The 19,972-nt window shown below is 37.9% G+C and overlaps 1 protein-coding gene across 5 annotated transcripts in view; it reads right to left on the bottom strand.

Moving 5' to 3' along the window:
* erbin (erbb2 interacting protein) overlaps positions 1–19,972 on the bottom strand; it is a 106,844-nt gene that overhangs the window by 76,532 nt on the left and 10,340 nt on the right. For 3 of the 5 annotated variants that reach the window (XM_041811746.1, XM_041811751.1, XM_041811749.1), the window contains exon 2: positions 8,346–8,419. The gene's annotated coding sequence lies outside the window, so the exon portion shown is untranslated. Of the gene's footprint in view, positions 1–7,072; positions 7,132–8,345; positions 8,420–11,073; positions 11,174–19,972 lie in introns of all 5 variants that reach the window. The other 2 variants (XM_041811748.1, XM_041811747.1) reach the window with 2 other exon arrangements.

Below are 19,972 nucleotides of genomic sequence, written 5' to 3'. Positions count from 1 at the left end.
TGTGCACATCCAGTCACTTCAGACTGAGCTATGCTTACCTTTTCACTCACATGTGTAAATTGTATTGCTTAGTTCGCTGTTCAGCAAAAGTATGGACATTTAACCCATTCAGGTACAACCATGCAAAGACTTTCTATGCTTTAAACGAAGGGTGTATGGGCTCAGTTTAACACACAAAACAAAACAAAATGAGCCCATCACAGCATGTAGTACAGTCATGGTTTACTTTTGATCATCTTGTTTCTGTGATTGCAGGAAGCTAAAATTGTAATCAGAATTAAAACTCAATTCATCAACAGCACTGTAGCAACCCCAGGTGTTCCTATGTTCAAACCAATGTTTGTGCATTAGCTATTTTTGCATGTTTACACCCAACCGCTCTGTTGAAAGAAGAGCATTGGAGCATGCATGTGTTTTTTCATTACCAGATCAAACTGCCAACAACTGGCCTGGCATGTGTAGTTAACTGCATTGTTTTTAGCCATGTTTTTGGATTTGTGTGCATTGCAGTTGTCAAAATGGTGTCTTCTCTGAGCATAGCTTTGTAGAAAAAAAAAAAAAACAATTCTGTTTTTAGTGCATTGTTCTTGTGGAAATGTGGCCTCAGTTTCCAAACAGAACAAAAGGAACACAAGTTCCTTTTAAATGAACGAGTAAATGAATCATAGAAAACATCAGAGCATTTCTAAACTTTGATTCAGATTTCAAACTGTTTTTGGTCTACATTCTGTTAAAGCAACAAATAGAAATCAGCGTCATTGATGTTACGCTGTTAAAAATACAAGCCTGAATATATGGAAAGCATTTTCTTCCTCATTAAGGTCTAACCAGGGCAATGACAGAGTCAGCTCTGGTGGTTATAAATAGTCGTCTGCTCCAAAATCCCTTCTGCCAGTAAGTTCTTAATTAAATATGAGATCCTGTTAAATATAAGCCCCTGAGACGTGTTTCTGCAGAGAGGAGACCCGAGCAATGACATTAGCTCTTATTAACAGTGTAGCACTAACAATAAGAAATGGATTGCACAGAGCCTATATAGCGGTTTTAGGTTCTTTGCAAACATGGATTCTCACATGAAGCTTAAAAACAAAAGGAAAAAATGTCTACGCAAAAAGACACACAATGAAGCACACCATACATCTCATAACAGAAAGTTCCTGATGTGTCTAAATATGCAAGCTTTTGTTTCAATGCAGGCAAACCCAGACAATGACAAAACCCACTGATTTAATGGTGCAGCAGCTGTAACCCTTACTGCAGCGTGCAAAAACAAAAGAATGCCTTCCTGTAATAATGAATTGTTTTACATGAGTAGACAAAAAAGCACAAACAAACAACAGACAGCTGTTTCAATTTAACACACATAACAGCAGCACAGACACAGCAACAAAAAAGATCATCTACGAGTGATATTTCACACGTCCACATTACCATTATTATTTAACCTTTTAACCAGGGGAAAATCTCATTGACATTAAAAATCTCCTTTTCAAGAGCGCCCTGGCCAGGATAGGCAGCAGCATGTGACAAAGTTTCAGACAAACAATTAGCAGCCATATAAAGCCTTTGAAATATGTAGCTTGTTTCAAAAATTCTTAGCAAAGCAAATCCTGCATAAATCACAACATTTAATGATAAAAATGTGACTATTAGTCTATATATGAGCAACAACACTGAACATTTTAGGAAAATACCTGTTATTAAGTGAAAAACTGAGCTTTAGCTGAGATATAGTTACCAGCATACAGAGCTACAGTATTTACAGCTGCTTAGTTGATCAAAACCACAGCTACAGCCTGCTTCTTTATATCAAAACAAGCCAACGATGAGTCTAGCCCTGAACTCTATGCAGAGGCCTGACGTGCTCCGCCTTCAAGTTTAACAATGTCTGCTGGTTAACACTGGAGACTACCAGTCTCTGAGTGATGTCCACAGGCATACTGTGTACTCTGGAGTACTCTGGATGGCTGCAGGTGATGATATAACAAGTCAGAACTCCTTGTTGACATCCAGAAATCTCTGACATGCCTTTCCTAATCTATATCTCTCTCAGTGGGCAATTAGGAGTAAAAATTCTCCCATCTTCTGCCTCAACTGATACAGCTACCATACCGTTTATCTCCTCCAGTTTCTCCTCTCTTTCTTTCTTTGCAGTAACTGTGAAATAATCACTGGCTGCTGACTATTTATCTGCTCCAACTCCAATATAATAGACTTGGTTTCAACTGCCATGGTTTACTGTACAGAAACAACTAGAAATGTGGTGACAGGGTACTGGGGACTGGCATAATAATCCCACTACCGAGTGGCATTGGGCAGAGTATTGCAGAGTTGCATCCAAGGCACACGTATGGAGTGTTTACAACAGTATAAACACAGCATAACCCAGGCTTAAGTAGTTGCAAACTGTCATAATTGAAATGCAAACTGCTGCAGCACTATGCTTGTTTCCTTTACCCACCACCTGTGCTGGGAGGTTGAACTGTCATGGCTTCATTTTGCCTCTTATGTACTGTAATCAAACGTGGTGTTTAAGCAGGGATGATGCCACTGTAAAAATTCATTTAATAGCCAAAGCAATACCGTTGACAGTACTGACATTGATTTGCCGCCCACCACTACTAGATGTCATGCAAAACATTACAAGGAGACATAAATGAAAAAGCTATGAGTCAGTTTGTATTTCCTCTCTTCACTACAGCTACTTATAATTCAGAGTTTAATATTTCTGAACTCATAATTGGATTATTTCAGAACAATTTTACTGTGGTGCACCAAGCAACAGCCACATAAACAGCCATAAACACAAACACTGAAGCCGTTCGTGCTTATATGGCGTAGAGTTGAGAGGGTAATCCATTCCACACGCTCTGAATACACAAAGTATTCCCCTCTATTGTAGCAGTTTATTTTTAAACCATGGCATACAAAAGACGGGGCAGATTAGTGTTTACAGTGAATTAAGTTTGTGGATATGAATTTACAGTGAGTTCAAGTGCAACAGACCGAAAATGCTCGTCTCATTTCCAACTCACAGAGCTTGAGAAGACCTGGAGGGATAACTGCTTATGATCTAGGCTGCTTACACAGATGGTCAGGATGAGAAAAAGCAAGGGAGATGATGTAAATTAGCAACCTAGCAATAAGATGCAAAATTAATATGAAATGTACACTCCATAAAGCGTACCTAAGAATCTTAGGTAAGCTATCTCTAGTACTTGACTACATACAAATGGACTCTAATGTATTTACAGAGAAATTAATAAAGAAAGAGAATATTTAAGTCACTAAAAGAAGATCCTAAAAACCTCTTCCTGCGTCAAGGGTTTAAAGGATGAAGCTTCATCTCTAGACGAGTTACAGGATTACATATCAGCAACAATCAGTTGTCTGTTTGTCCATGTGAGTGAGGAAGACAGAGGGAGTGAGATGCAGTTTGCAGTCTCAATAACCAGGTCAGACACATTTAGGTCAGAGCCATGTATCCATGCAGACAACTGCCGCATTCTCCCCGTTTCCCTGCTGGAGAGAATGGAAATGGATAAAATCCCCCCACTGCCTTTTTGAAGTCATAAAGTCTGCTTTTAACAGCTGTTTCAAAGAAGTTAACCATTAAAAGTAAAAACAGGAAGTCTTTTTCATTTACAAAATGGACCTCTCTGAAAAGAAGACGACAAGGCCTTTGATAAAAACTGAATACTTGTAACTTATTTATGAAAAATGGTGACTAGTTAAGAGAAGAAAATATGCAGCATTTTTTCGATGACAAAGAATCCAATGACAGCAACTTAATATTCACTTTTAAACATTAGGATACGATTGAGAGCAGGATAGACTGTTTAATATATCCATTGCATGGATATATTTCACTTTCATCTGGGAAAACTCCCATAGAAGGTGTTTGGGAAATTTTCACAAAATTTTCAGAAGGTGGTTGGAGAAACATTCTCTCTGTCACATTAATGACGGGCCAATCAGAGAGGCTAGACAAAACATGCTTCTCCATAGCAGACAGGTACTGCTGCTGTAGTTGTGAATGGTAAATCTCTTCCATGAATAAATTTATGCCAAGGCCGGTCGGGGGATGTGCAAAAAAATCTCTGCCAAGACAAGCTTTCGGTGTGACTCTTAGTCCTTGTCTCGAAGGAAAATGTGGTCCAGTTCTGATGAAAATGCTGCTTTCTTACATCCAGGCCAACAGATACCGCAGCAGCAGCCATTGGATGCACCTGCAGACCCCACCCATTACAATCGCAAACCCATGCTGAAGCAGGACATCTTTTCTGTCGTGAAAAGCTCTCAGTGTGGCTCTTTTCTCTTGTTTTAATAACCAAGTGCTGTCCAGTTCTGACAAAACCACAGCTGTGGCCAAGTCAGAGCTAATCGCTCCACTAGCAGCCACTGAATACAACCACTCACAGTACAGCCAACCAACACCCTGTAACTATTGCAGTTAGTGTTACTGTTTTACTCTTTATTTACTACAGAAATGTGGTCCAGTTCTGACAGAACAGCCATTACGTTGTGGCAGCCATTGCAATTGGCGAGTACAATTACACCCTGCCTATGGCTACCACCTTGTTCTCCTCAAATCACAGCATGCTGTTTGGCACAAACAATGTGGACTGGAGCTGTTTGAAGGTGCATCTTTTTAAGCAATATGAAATAAGCATAACAGACCAATTTACAACCTTCTTCATTTTGTTTCTAAGCTTATAGTCCTCTGGTTCCAACAAACAACAGAAACGTTTAGCTACTGGTGCATATAAGAACTCAAATCATAAAGGAGTATCAATAATGGTATCAATATCTATAAATAAAATAATAATCCCCCTCTCCATTCTGGGGCCAAAGACCAAACATAAAGACAAAAAAAGCTGGCCTTCTATCCATCTGGTAGACAGAAACACTACTCCAAGAGAATGGTACCATTAATCCCTAACTGTTGGTTAGACAAATGAGCAAATGTTTGCTCTCAGGTTGAACAAATAACATTAGATGCCAAAACGGATCAGTTACAGCAGGTTCAGAGTCACTCAGCTATAGTTAGCTACATTACAGTCAAAGCAATACAAGAAACTGCGTCATTACCCTGGAAATTCAGAGGATGTAATCACGCTAATAGCACTGCCAGCTGAAACGGTGTCATGGGATAATCAATTAGATGTTCTGGTAAGATATTAGCTCACATGTATGGGGATGGTTGATTGATTCTGTCTGTTAATACTGTCTACTTCAGATACAGCTGTCATACTGCTTCCCGCTCAGAGAAAGGAACCAGATTTTTATAAGATTTGTCTATCGTATGAATAAGGAAGAAAGTTTGATGCAAAATTAGGAGTCAACACAAAAATATTGTGATTTAAAATGCCTGCTATGTTTCAGTTTTCATGTCTATTAAACATTCTTATCATTTTAAATAAAAAAGAATATTAGCCTGCCTGTAAAAACAGTGTCACCAACACTGAACAAATGTGGAATGTATGTCACTACTCCATTGTTTAAGGCAGCTAAACCCACTACTAATGCATTAATCTACTGTGCTGTGTATCAGTCTTTAAACTGCCATCAGTTATTGATCAAACGGCTGAAAGTGTGTCTAATGGAGCCTAATGGAGCCCTTTAACAGTCATTCAGATTTTTTTTCCCAATTTGCTGTTGAAACTTAAAAATTAAAAAAAGAAGTCCACATTAAAGCCAGAAAATATTGTGAAAGAGGCTGGAATGTTGACCTTGGTAGTGATCCAGGTATCAAATGTAGATTGATGCAAAGCCTCCAGCAGTGTGAAAGTTATGCAAACAGATCTGCCAGGGCAAAAAGCAAGAAGTCAAACAAGTAAATGATGAAAAGCTGCTCTTCAAAGATCCTTCACAAGTGAAAGATAAACCTGTTCCTGTCAGCAAAGAGGCCTGGAGTAGCAGAGAGATGTGTAAAGCATCCTGTCACCATGTCCTGTTGTCTTCACTATTCAGGTCACAAGACATGAGCGTCCATATTGTCCTCAAGACAAACTGACTTTATGGTTAACGCAGACCGTCTAGACGCCCAGAAATGTGTCATCTGTAGTCAGTGTTCACTGCACACAGGACAGATTGGTGAAATGTAATAACCCAGTTGTCCAAGCACAGTGACACATTGTGCTAACCCAGGAAGCACATGTTTAGGTTAATGTGTAGCTGTGATAGTGACACGAAAGTGGATAATATAGAAAAATCAGCACAGGTCAGTAGTTATCTGTGTCATTTTTGACAAAAAAAATCATATTGATCTTAATCCCCTTTTGGAATGTGTTCATGGGGCACGGAAGACAGCTTTAGTTTTATTGTTATTTAAAAATAATGATTATAACCCAATTTGCAGGCCTGTAAACACTGATAAATGAAAAAAAAACACTCTCAATACAGTGTATTATTTTAAGTACTAACTGAAATTCAAATCTCCACTTGTTCCCTAATATGTGCCTCTGAGACAAAGCCTTAAATTAAGATGGGTCTTCATGATAACAGAATTTAAAATTTTGACACAATACTATTAAAATCAGTTGTTATTGATTTTTTTTTGCTCTCTTTCTAATTCTTGGGACCTAATTTTGTGTTATTTATTGGTCTTATACAGCCAAAAAATTGGGAAGCATTGAACTGGATTTTTGCCAATATCCAATATGCCAATATTTACAAACTCATTTTAAGAACGTCATACTAGACACCTCTCTTATTGTAAAAACACCACCATTTTTCTGTACTGGAAATGACCTGTTATTGAAATAAATTCCCTTAAACTTACAGCTGGTTTGAAGAGTGACAATAGTGACAAAAAATGCTTAAAAATTAATAATACTGAAAACACATTCCTCTCAAGTGCAACAATGTGCCAAAAACTAGCAAAAGTTCAGACTGAAATTTCAGTCCTTAGAGCAATGGTTTTCAACTGTTTTTTTTCCTAAGGCACAGCTAAGATCAAGCCAATATCTTAAGGCATATCATATCCATACAAAATCGCCTCTTTAAAACATGTTGCAGCACCTAAAGTTGTTGTATAGTTGTAGTAAAAATGAGTAAATTCCCACGGCACCTTAAGTCCTTCCTCTTGTGCCTTGCCACACCATTTGAGAAACACCGACTCAGAGCTCACTTTGGAAGTTAAAGAAAAAGAGAACAACTTCAGCCAAGGTAGAAATATGATTCTGCTGAAAACAGCGAAAACTTTGCAAATGTGTAAGGCCAACATATCAGCTTTAAATATCTGCAGAACAGAACAAGCCCATTTTGAGCTAAAACTCATGATCCTCACTAAAAAGTTGCAGGCAGACTCCTGAAAATTACACAAAATCATTGGCTTGTTTTGGCTCATTTCTCCCCTATATGCAGTTTCATGATTTTTCAATACAATCAACTATCATGACAACAGAGACTGACTTGTTTTTAAACATATAAAAATATGGAAGCCTCTACAATTTTGACAGCCGTAACAGCTGAAGTTGAAACATCCATCAGACAAACAAACTTCTTACCAACCAAAATAAATAACTAAATAAATCATGTGAATGATTAGCTAACACTTTTTAACAGGGCCACAAAGCTATTTAATTAATGTAATGCTAATGGTAGTTTAGCAGCAGCTAAGCAGCAGTGTAGATGATGCTCTGTGCAGTAAAGAGTGGCGTGAGGTGACTAAACTCAGCACCCCACCAAGCTCTAAAATGTTGCTGAAGCATGGTGAAAAATCTTTTTTTTATTACATCCTAAACCTGGGGAGATTTAAACACCAAATGGAAAATCTTTCTGAATTTGGTGCTTGTTTTGGAAAATGAGACATTTTATTATACATATTACATATGAATCTTATTGCCATATTTGATCAAAAATGGAGCCTCAAGGTTTTTACAACCCTGTTTTCAGTTACAAGAACTGCTGAAAAAAGTCTGAAATAGCTGTGCCTCTATAATAGTAATATTTTGACCTTTTTAAGATGAAATAGGATGCTGAATGCACACAGAGCTTGTTTGGCAAGAGTATCATGTAGCTCAGCCTTCAATAGAATAAGGTGGGGCACTCTTGTCGTTTCTTGTTAAAGTCGGGCTAATGTTTGACGTAAAAACATCATTTCTGTGTCAGCAAAACACCACATTCAAAAAGGAGAGAGAAACCCCATGACAGATTGAGCCTGTCTCTAATTGTTGAGGTAAGTGTTGCCTCACTGCTGAAAACAAAACAGGCAAGACCACAAAATAAGACCACAGACTAATGGCTGTGCAACCTGCAGTGCATGGTTACTGGGATAATTAAGACACAAATAAATTCTAGCAGTAGGAAGTAACATGACATGAATGGACTGCCTCACATACCTTGGCATTTAGGACTCAAGCGCCTGGATCCCAGTGGATGGCAGAGGGTAGATCCAAAAGCAGCAGTTAGTTATCTAATGAGAAAAGACAAAGAAAAAGGCAAAATAAGCACTAAAGCATATAGTGAACATTACACAACACAAACCTTAACTGCTGCGGATGGAGAGGTTTCCTTTACAATCCGTTTTGACAGTATTAAAGTAGTTTTCTTTGCCAGATTACATTGTGTGGTAAAAAAGGATCTTTAATTGTCCATAAACTACTATAATACTTGACATTCCTCGTTAAAATAATAAAAAAACACAACATCTACAGCTGAAGAGGAATTATTGTCCCCTCCAGGGTTTGACATCAACCATGACCAGACCAAAACCAATTACCCGTTGTTAATACTCTGATGTCCACAGCTGACTGAAAGACTGTAAGTGCTAGTAGTGTAATTTTGCAGGCTAAGTGAATTAACAGCCATTACATATTAGGCCAATCAGCGTTAAAAATCAAAATGAATGCAGCACCTTCAACTTTCAGCTTGAAAAAACAAATGATGGTTTACCAGGTCAAAATCTGCCCAAACTTAGTTGCGAGTTGCTTTTGTGAAAAATATAAAACTTTTCTTATATTGAAATCCATGTGAAACTGGCAGGATCAAAGCTAGTACCCTAACTAAATCAAGTGACATAACCTCCAAATATGAAGTGTTTATGGTCAGCTTAGTAAAATGACTATTAGGCAAATGTAAAGAAAAAAAATCACCAGGAAGTGTTTAAAGGTAACTTCAAGTAAAGGAAATTTTTAGATTTTAAAGAGAAATTTACAGTGTCCAGGAAGTCTTACACTAAAGCATATTTAAATGCTTTGCATTAGCCGAAAACCACTCCACAGAAAGTATCGTTACAAAAAGGTACAACACAAACACAAGCACGTGAAGCATGAATGCATATTCGAAACATTTTCAATCAACAAACAGCCCCAGCACAAACTCATTCAGAGCTATTTGCATGCAGACGCAGCATGTATGCATATATAAAACGCATTGCATTAAAAGAAAACACAAACAAATAGCTTCACAACAGAAGTGGTCTGATGGACATTTTTCCCAGACACAGAGTGACGTCAAATGAGATATTGATGTGTAAAGGCCAAAAAGTGACATTTATGATACTTACAGTAAGGAGTACTTCTTCAACAACTGTCCATTGAAAACACTGTCACAGTATTTATATCGTGTGTCCTTCTGGGAAAAGTTGCCACTCAGACTACTGTCACTGTGAAGCATATTTTTAAATATGCATTCATGCTGCATCTGTTTGTGTTGCTTCTTGCAACCACCTTTTCTGTTAATGCAATTTAATTATGCATCAGTGTGAAACTTCTTGGCCACCATGGAAACTTGATTAAATACATTTGTTAAGGGATGCAATTCTTTTTGTTTTCAGTGCAGTAAGATAACTGTATCAGTTATATAACATAAGCCAGTCAAGGTTCTGAGACTTGTTGCCTTTAATTTCTCAGACTTTATGCACTGTTTAGCCTATTGAATAGGCTTTATTCTATTTCAATGTGTTTATAACTGTGTTAATAATTCACATAAACTGGCACATGTAATTAATGAATCATCACACTGTGAAATGCAGTTGTCCTTACTGTCCTAGCTGCTTTGCTTCTTGGGAGGTTTTTGTACTGCTCTGTTGAACAAAGTAAAAAAGCATGTGGGTGACTGAAAAAGAATAATTTTGTGCTCCTTTTTATAGTACAGCACAGGGCTAAATAGACTGACCAAACGCTAAACCAGCTGGTGGATCAAAACATAAAATATGACAGAAAATCACACCATCGGGACATCCCTAAATTTTAATTGTGTAATGGTACGGTGACAAATTATGTGGCTGGCCAGAAATCTAATGATGATGCTGTGGTCTCTCACAACACACAGTGCTGTATTGATTTTTACTAATCCCTTGCGAGTGTTGATGGAAATCTGCCAAAATCAAAAGCGATTAATTGGATTAGATTAAGCTCCTGTAAGATCTTTCTCCCCCAAAATGTTCCATGATGCATGATAATTAGGTGTTAAATTTAGGTCAGAAGAGCCTCTTACTCTCTCATCATGCTAAGTTATGTTTGCAGAAGGATGGCTTTGCAAGCGTGCTTGGTATGTTCGGAACAGAACCGATTTGTCAGCAAATATTCAATTGAGAATAGAGGTTGAATTTATTAAGTTAAGAATGTACCAAAATAGCCATGCTCCTCTAGTGTGTGAAGTGAGTCCTGCCTGAGGACACAAGAAGCACAGATAGAGAGAAACACAAGCTGCTGAATGTTGCAAGAGCACTTGTGCAAAAAACATTGTAATTCACAATAAAAATGTCCACATTTTGCTGAAATCTGCCTATGTTATCAAAGTAATCCAGCTTGCCTAAAACAACCCAAGAACCTGGACAAGTCTCGGCTTTGAAACGTGACAAAATCTTGGTCTCATGTCAGAGCACAACACAGGAGTATTGTCTCTGCATGCCTGGAAAAGCATTAGCGTTGCTAGCTGATCTGAGGCAAACTGCACCGGCTAAAAGATATCATCATCTCCACGCTATCTCCATCAAGCACAATAGAGCCATAGAGGAGGGAAAGGAGGAGGGATAAAGAGGCAAGAAAAGAGGGGAGGAGAAAGAAATTTTGACTTATTCATAGGGTCTCCCAATCAGCTGGGAACACACTGAACTGCACTGACTCATTAGTTTCTGCTCCACTTCCTCTTGGGCGCCTTTATCCTCATCTCCTCTGTTTGGGACAGTGAATCTTTGGCAAACAAAAGTTCCCTCTGTCACGTGCTGGAATAAAGCAAGAGAAGTGTCAATTTTTTAAATGAGGGTGTTGACAGTGGGGGATGGGGTTATGCAGCTACAGCAGCACCCTCTTTTTCTCTGCAGCCCCATCACTGCTGCGACTGTACTGGGAAACCAAAGGCAGACAGTGAAGGAAATCATCTTGTTCCTTGTTTACCTGACCTCGATCATTGTGGAAGTACTTCGTCCTGAGTGTATTAAGATTGACACGCCACTGCATCAGGAAATGTTTGCTCATTAGTTTAGGAAACTACTCTAAAGAGTAGCTGATAAATATAGGTCACTATTTCCTGTTTTCATTCTAAATAGAGAGCATTCCTCTGCAAACTTAATTTCACTGGAGAGGATTAATCTATTATTCACTTTATCCCACAAATATAATGAACTGGGGCAAACCGTAATTACAGTTTCTTACAGGCAAAATTGATCACAACATCCTTTGTATGTTCAAAAGGCAGCCATAATTCAAGGCCAATTTACATTTCCACTTAAAGCCGTAATATTTACACCCCTGTGAGAATTTGCCTTAAATTTACTTCATTTTAAGCATCTCAGAGGCATAAGTAGGGGAAAAAGTGATCCCCCTCTGTGCCGTCTCTTGAGGTAGGAAAAGAGATGAAAACAGAATCAGCAGAGCCAGCAAGAGAGCCCAGCGTCATGTGAATGTGCATGTATGACTGAGTATATTTTGAGCTCCTGCCATGCTGTGCTGTCTTGCTGCCAAACGGCACTGGGAACTGACAGGCAGGGGACACATTATATCATGCTGTCATATTATCAGTTTGAATGTCTCAAGGCACAGAGATGGCATAGCTTCTTACAGAGCTGTGACAGGAATGCACTGTAAAACAGAGACCCTCCATTAAACATCACACCACATATGCCAAAAAAGCAGTTAGATTTTACATTAGAGTAGCTGAAGTCAGAAATTATTAAACATACTAAGTGGTTAACAGTATGGTTCTTAATAATTAATAGACTTCTTGTTGCTTTGGTTGTCTTTTACTGCTTTAGATATGCTTTGATGCCTTTAAGTCAGGGTTAATTTTGTCCACTAAAACTATGGTTTGCTTGCTTTAAATGCAATTTTAAATATGTTTTGCTAACCTCCATTTAACTGAGCTTTCTGTCTATTTTCCCTTGCGTTTTCTTTTAAGTTCTTTTTCATATGTAATATTGGCACCAGGACTAGTTTTCCTGTTTGTGGCGGCAATGAAGGGCCATTGGCTTTGGTAGGTAGTGTCAGCATTGCCACTACCGGAGCTTGCATGTACATAGCCTGGGTCTGTTAAAATTTGCAATGCTGTTTTAAAACTGTTTAAGCAAGGTGGGAAAAGCTACCATAGAAGGGTTGGCCTGCAAATCCCAGGGCTCTCTATTCAGTCTTCTGGAGGCGTCGTGGGACTCAAAGAACAAAACACTGGGAAAGGGTTGTTCCCACTTCAAAACCCTGGCAGAGGGTGGGCTTTTTGCTGCCTATCAGTCAGCACAGTTGACTTGTTTGGGCCAATATTGGGGGCATAACTGGGTTAAGAGTTATCTTCATCGACAGCTCATCCTTTCAGTATCTTGTGTTTACATAAAGTGCAAAACTTGGCTTTTTTTGTTAATATCAAAGGTTGTAAGTTATATTTGTGTACCTGAAGCCCCAAAGGCACATTAAAACTTTAGCAAAAGAAAAAAACATGAATGTTTAAGTTCTGTAAAGATTTATGGAGAGATTATATGTATGATTATTACCGATTACAGTCAAAGACTGGCCGCTGTCATCAGATTTGAAGAAAAGGGACATAGCTTGTTCGTTTGTTCTTTATAGTCCATTACAGGGATGGAGCAGTGTAATAGAGTTGTTTGTTTGCTTTGTTTGCTATGGTAATAATGTCATTATTTTTGATTAGTGGCCTAATTGTGTATTAGAACTACCAGCTCCTTGTCCTGGCCACTCTGTTCCTTTGCTCTGCTAATAAAGACTCTAGAGAACACTGTAAGCTAAGATCCAATCTGGCTCATTTTCAGACTGCTGTCAAACAGAGCTCTCTGTACAAACACAGAGACTATTACACTCACTGCAGGTAAAGGTGTGTTTCATTTGGCATCTAAACTGAAAGGAGATACTCATGAATTGAGATGGGGAGAGGACATGACTCTTTAGCACCAGAGGTAAACAGCAGATGTAAACACGATCAGTCATGTGACTTCACAGCCGGGCCACAGTGAATTAAGGTCAGTGAGCAAGGTGCTACTGACCAGCCTGTGCCCATTCAGCCGCGTTTAAATCGCAGCACACTGCAGTGAATGAAGGCCAAACCACGGAGCTTCGTTACGGGCCAGAACCCACCACTTTGATTGTGCACACAAACCACATCTCTTATCACAATTAATACTGCCAGCTTTAGAGAAGGGTAAGCCGTTAACACTGCACACTAAAATGCAACTAAGGGGATCCTTTGGAAATTAGCAGTTCAAAAAACAAGTGTGATTAAACAGGAACACACTGCAGACTCAGTGACTCAGGAGTCATTTGGAGGTAGTAGCTGCATATGTTCGCACACATGGAAAAATGTATCACAGACAACACTAGGCTTATCATTAAACCAGAATATTAAACATCATTTCAAAAGAAGGCAAAAATCTAAAACTAATGCCCATTGTTTTTTTGTTTTTTAAAATTTCTGTAAAGTTAAACTGTCATTTACATAAATTACCTTTACAAGTACTTGCGGAGCTTAAGCCTTATTTTGACACTACAACCACAGGTCGTGTGAACCGAATATTCTCCGTCATTAGCAGATTTTTTTTTGAAGGATGACGGAGAATTCTGAAGGCTGTCCGTCATTTTGAAGGACTGGAACGATGAACATGAGCCTGCATTTCAGCGCACACACACAGACAGATGCATAGACCTTTTCCATTTAGCACACGTGGACTATCAAGTGGGTTATTTAATCTATTAAAAATCTTGTAGCCAGTGGGCTCTCACTAACCTCAACATCATAGATTAATGAAAGCACATCAGTCTCCGTGCAGACAGCATACTGAGAGGCTGCTGCAGCCTACAGAAGTTTCATTACACAGGTAGGCATGCAGAGGCCTGTGCACAATGAGCCTGTTTCATGTTGTTCTAATCATGTCTGCACACTGATGCCAAAATTGTCGTTTATTTCCCTTTTTTTCATAACAGGTACGATTCAATGAAATTTCGTATGTGTCCAAGGTGACTGAGGATTCAAAACAGTTCCCACTGCTTCCACCTGGCTTGCTCACCACTGAAACCTCACTTTAAACACCAAAGTTTGCTCATTTATCATGTGGATATCAACCATGGAAATATTACAGAGAGATGGGTGAATGATGATTCAGATCAGGGCCTGTTGCTTTATGCTCTCTCGCTCGCTCCCCACCACTTGACCCTCCCCTCTCCCTCTCTCTCTGAAACCTCACTTTAACACCGTAGTGTCCATGATATCAGTTGTGGAAATCTAACAGACAAAGGCATACGTTTGTAACCTACTCACAGGTCATAACAGAGACAGAATTAAAAAGTTGTTCTCCACCTCTCCAACTTGTTTCTGCACTATGACGCATGAGCATGTGCTGTATGAAGCTCTCTGTCAGGATAGATCCAGCTGGATTTTAAAAGAGTGACAGAGACACAGGCTCGCAGTATAAAACTATTTGCCACATTCTACAAATTTTCGCAGTCAAGGCAAATACAAACGCACCTGACTCAGTATGCAAGGTCTGAGTGCGAGACGTTTTTTCGAATTACGACTCCTGTGGAGCAGACAAATGGGCACAGCTCCACAGTGCAGCATTTTAACAACTTGTTATCAGCTATGGTCGTCAAACTACAACATCTTGATATTAAAAATATCCTCAAAACTGTGCGTGGTATCTTAAATGATGCAGTTCATAGTTGCTTGCTTAAAGACAGGGAATGTTGCTCCACCGTCACTGCGTAAAAATGACAAGGAGTAAACGCTGGTGCTGCTGTGTTCCTCTTTTCTCTCAGTGCCATTAAAATGCAGGACCTCAAAGATTGTTTTTTTTTTAATTTAAGTTTAGAAATGGTGCTTCATTAATTAAACACTACTAATAAAGTCATATTGAATTATATCATATTACAGATATTAAAGAGGAAATTATAATGGCGGATTGTAAAATGGCATGAGTGAATTTTTACGACCATTTCCGTCAAAATGATGGGACTACAAAAAAGTCCAGCAGAACCTCTGACTACAAAAACAGAAAAACAAACCCTAGATAACTAATACTGAGTAGCCTAATTTCTTCTATCATTGACCAAAAATTACATGCAGACTCCTGTATGTGTTTAAATTGTCCAAATACATCTGTTACATTTTGGCACATCATGTAACAAACATAGTTTTGTGCAATTCAGACAGCGTGCAGTAGGTTGCATGCAATTTCTTGATGAATTCATTCCTTCCATTCCCACCTTCTTGTGTAACACATGTGCTTTGGCACTTTGATACTACTCATTAAAATAGCAAAGTATGTATCCTTTCAAATGGTGTTATTGAAAAATATCCAAGAATTGAAAATGCTGACAACCTTGGACTGCAATAATAGATTCCAAATATTTTATCACTGCAATAAACTTAAGGCAAAAGTCTGAATTTATTGCAATAGATAAGAAAAGTTCATTATAAAAGCAAGCTATAATTTCTTAACCAACATTTTTACATTTTAACTGCTGAATGGAGCTCTAGGTAAAAGGGTCATACTTTCACATCATTTTGATGTTGTTTAGATTTAACTAAACCAAACTATCAGGCACCTTTATACCAATTTGTGAAATTTTAGTGGAAAAATTAAAAACTTTTAAAATCATTTTGGGTTTAAGAGAAACATGTTGAAAATAACTAATGCTAACACAAATTCTTAAAAGTTGTGTATTTATTGCAGCTTATACGGTTGTCTCAATAATGGAGATGCACCATTGCAAAAAAAAAATGTTTGTGTTTATTTCTTCTGGTGTAACACTCCCACTATGCCAACTTTTTCTCCCAAATTTGACCATAAAAAAAATCAGTTTGTCCAACAGGTGACAACTTCTGCCCAAGCAAAAAAATATCTTATTTGATTAAAAAGCTATGTGTATAAATGCTAAAATGATTTGAAATAACAGATAAACATTTGCAACTGATATCTGCTCATGCAACATCATATGCCAATATACTAAGTTTGTAAACGGGCCACATATCAGCTGATACCGCTCTTAAACCGATGCATCATCCCTTATGTTATTACACATTACATTTCTCGTGTCACACATGATAAGGGAAATAAAATTGAAGTTTAAAATAAACATGATTATAATTGCAGGACTTGAATTTTAGTTTAAATATTTAGGCCTGCATAAACTCAGTGTATATATTTGGACAACTTCCTGTATTTTTAAAGGACAACATATATCACAGAGAGAAAACCTATCATACTGACAGATTTTTCCAATATTGGAAATATTAGATTTATCTTACCAAGTCTATTTGACCATTTATGTGTCACTGATTGTTTGCCAAGTAGAAACTGCCTACCATGATTATCCTTTGAAACAACCCGGCGTGTACAATATTAGCAGCATGACATTAGTATTGGCAGATATGAAAATTTCATGAGCCCAGAACATTTTGAGTCAATCTCCAAACATAAAACAACTACCAGACTGTCTGCTTCTCCACTCCTCTCTCAGCTTCGCTTGACTCAGCCTCTATGTGCATAGAAGACACTTGGTAATCTTCACAATAAATTAAGATGTGTATATACTAGCATCAGTATTTGTGAAAATGAGTTTGGAAATATTGGCATATCCGACATCGGCAAAAATCTTTCATCATACATCCCTAGAAAAACAATATGGGTGCCTACACATTGATTGTAGAAAAGATGGATTGCATGATTTCTAAGTGTTTCTGTCTTGAGGCAAAGCCTGACCAGCAGCCTGTTTTTTGTGTATCTGAGAGCTGAGGATGGTCCATAAAATAAGATGAGATGTAAATTGTTGTTTACTGAGCAAGCACTATTATATGATCACAAGCCGTCACTTTGGATATATCCAAGAGGCATGAAGCTATAAAATGAGATTAGTTGTGCATTCCATCTCAAATGCATGCCAGCAAAAATCAGACGATTCTAAATCAAAAATAAACTGGTTTGAGTCTGTTCAGAGGGGCAGCATGTGCCCTCCTCCACCTAGAATATCAGGAAATCGATTTAGGACAACCTGGCTTGAACCATTCTTATTCCTCTCAAGCTATGAAACATGAACATACAGTCCACAGCAATCATCATGCAGATCTGGATCAAATTATCCTGAGTGAGATGAATTTATTGATCTTCTTGGGGGTTTGCTGGATCAATTTCAGTTCCAGAATAAATGTAATGAGCTGATAAAAAGCTCCTTGAACTTATACTATAATAAAAAATGAAAAGTACAGTACAGAAGCTATGTAATATTTATGGTGTACGTTTTTGGCTGCATGATGCCATGCAGTGAATATGAATGAACATGAATATGGATGAACCAGGCTGCACTGAGTCCAGTTACTGTCTCAAACCTTAAGAAGAAATTCTGCTTTTTTAAATCAGAGGTTATTCACGTAATTCACTTAAATAGCCAGCTGCAATTTTTAAGATGACTTACTTCACAGCATGATTTGGGTTTAATATACATTTCAGTATAAATCTAACAAAATCAAATAAAAACATAGTGCCTTTGTTCTACCACTGTATTCAACCTATCATACTTTTTTGGATACCCTGCAGGGATTGATTTGAAGACACGGTATATTATAAGTATATTATTCCTTTCTTCACCATGAATTTTGCATGTCTTCTTTATAAGTCAGATGAAATATAAAGTAGAATTTCATGCCAAGATATTGTTTAACCCTGTGACCAACCCACTGCAGTTGAGCTCAGTCTGCTTATCATGTGCAGACAGCCTGAAGACAAAGCACTGCCCAGCCTTCTGCACATAAAATCAGCAGGGCTGTACAGCTAGTAGTGTGATATGACGCTTATCTGACATCATAACAGACCATTTTTTCCCAGGGGTAATGTCTAAGAAATTGGGCTGGGCGATATTGAAGTTTTTAAAAGATAGATATGTTTTCAAATAGCCCATATGGTAGGGCAATGCCATCCAAATAACCATATCATTGATGTTAATTTATGAATAAAGAGATGCCAGGCCTACTGCTAAATAAAAAGGTTATCTGAGTATGCTTACTGATCACGAGATAACTTAACCAAATTTTAGTCATCATAGGGAATTATAATTTAATTTATCTTATTGTATTTGAAGATAAATCTAATTAGCAGCAAAATCAAACCATATTGATACCTGTTTGATATCATGGCAAACAAAGATAAAAGTCTTTAATACCCAATAGTGGGTAATTTATTGTCTTTAATGATCTAAAATGCAATCAAACTGACAAGAAGCCTCACTCATTTCAATGACCACCAACTTTTCCAAATGTTATAATCAGATTTATTTAATTTAAACAGTGTACTCTCTCTCTTTAAGTCCAAAAACATGACTGGAGATCATTAAGTTCATATCGGTTTTGGATACAGTGATCATTAAATGTAATGGAGATTCCATAATTTTGAATGCATGGTATTTTAAGACTGAAGAAAATTCTGAGCCAAATGTATGAGGAGATTTTGCCAATGTTTTTGACTGCAATTTTTCAGGAAAACAAAATATTGCGTGTCTAGGGCTTCTTTTTTGTTGCCTTGGTTTCAAATAAATTTCAATATTGTTAGATTTTTACCAGAACCATACCAAAGTTCAGAAGTCAGTAATCATGACATTCTTTTCCTTCTTGACAGAAATAACACATGTAAAGACGTGGTAATGGCAAATGGACTTGAGCTTATACAGTTCTTTTTAATAATCTGAAATCCCAAGGCATTTTTGCACCACAGGTCACACTTTCACACCCATTCACACACTGATAGCGAAGACCACTATGTATAGTGTCTATCATTATTAACTAATCCCCTTCATATGCATCCATACTCATTCACACATCACTGATTTGAGAGTGGGAGCAGCTGGGGTAAGTGTCTTGCCCAAGGACATGTCAACATGTGGCTGCAGGAGCTGGTGTTCAAACCCCCGACCTTCCGGTTGAGTGACTACCTGCTCTTCCTACTGAGACACAGTTGCCCCCAGATATAGCATGTATCACCTTTCAGCTAAAAATACTGAGACAGGATTTTAACTCCCAGCCCTAATAACAATGTGCCTGATTTCATTTGTAATTAGATCTCCCAAATATCTTCCACTACAGAAGATTTTCAGCAAATTCACTGCAGCATCCTTCTGTGTGTTGTTCCCAACCAGGGAGTACAAACCAAACTAAAATCAGATTTAGCATTATGAACAATTATGATGAGAAGCAGTGAGACTGAATGAGCAAGAAACAGTATTTTTTTATACCTTAACTAGGTCAGAGAAGTAGAAAACCATTAGGGAGGGACTGGCTCTCACAGATGTATGTTTCAACTGACGGGGGTTGTAAAATTCATGCAAATTATCTTTTTTTCTAAAGCAAAGACAGACTCGCAAAACCTGTTATGAACCATCACTCTATTGTAAGCAAGGCCTTCCTTGAGCTTAATAGGCTATTCATTCAATATTGATAAACAGTAGTTAATGTACAGTTCCTGCTATTCACTAACTAGTTTTAATGGCTGCTGAGCAACAGACCAAGAAGGAAAATCAATAGACTCAGGCTTATATCTTTG

Source organism: Cheilinus undulatus, linkage group 17 (assembly GCF_018320785.1).
Source record: "Cheilinus undulatus linkage group 17, ASM1832078v1, whole genome shotgun sequence".
NCBI lineage: Eukaryota > Metazoa > Chordata > Actinopteri > Labriformes > Labridae > Cheilinus > Cheilinus undulatus.
Note: the sequence above shows the minus strand (reverse complement) of the source record. Positions and strands in the feature narration are given on the sequence as shown.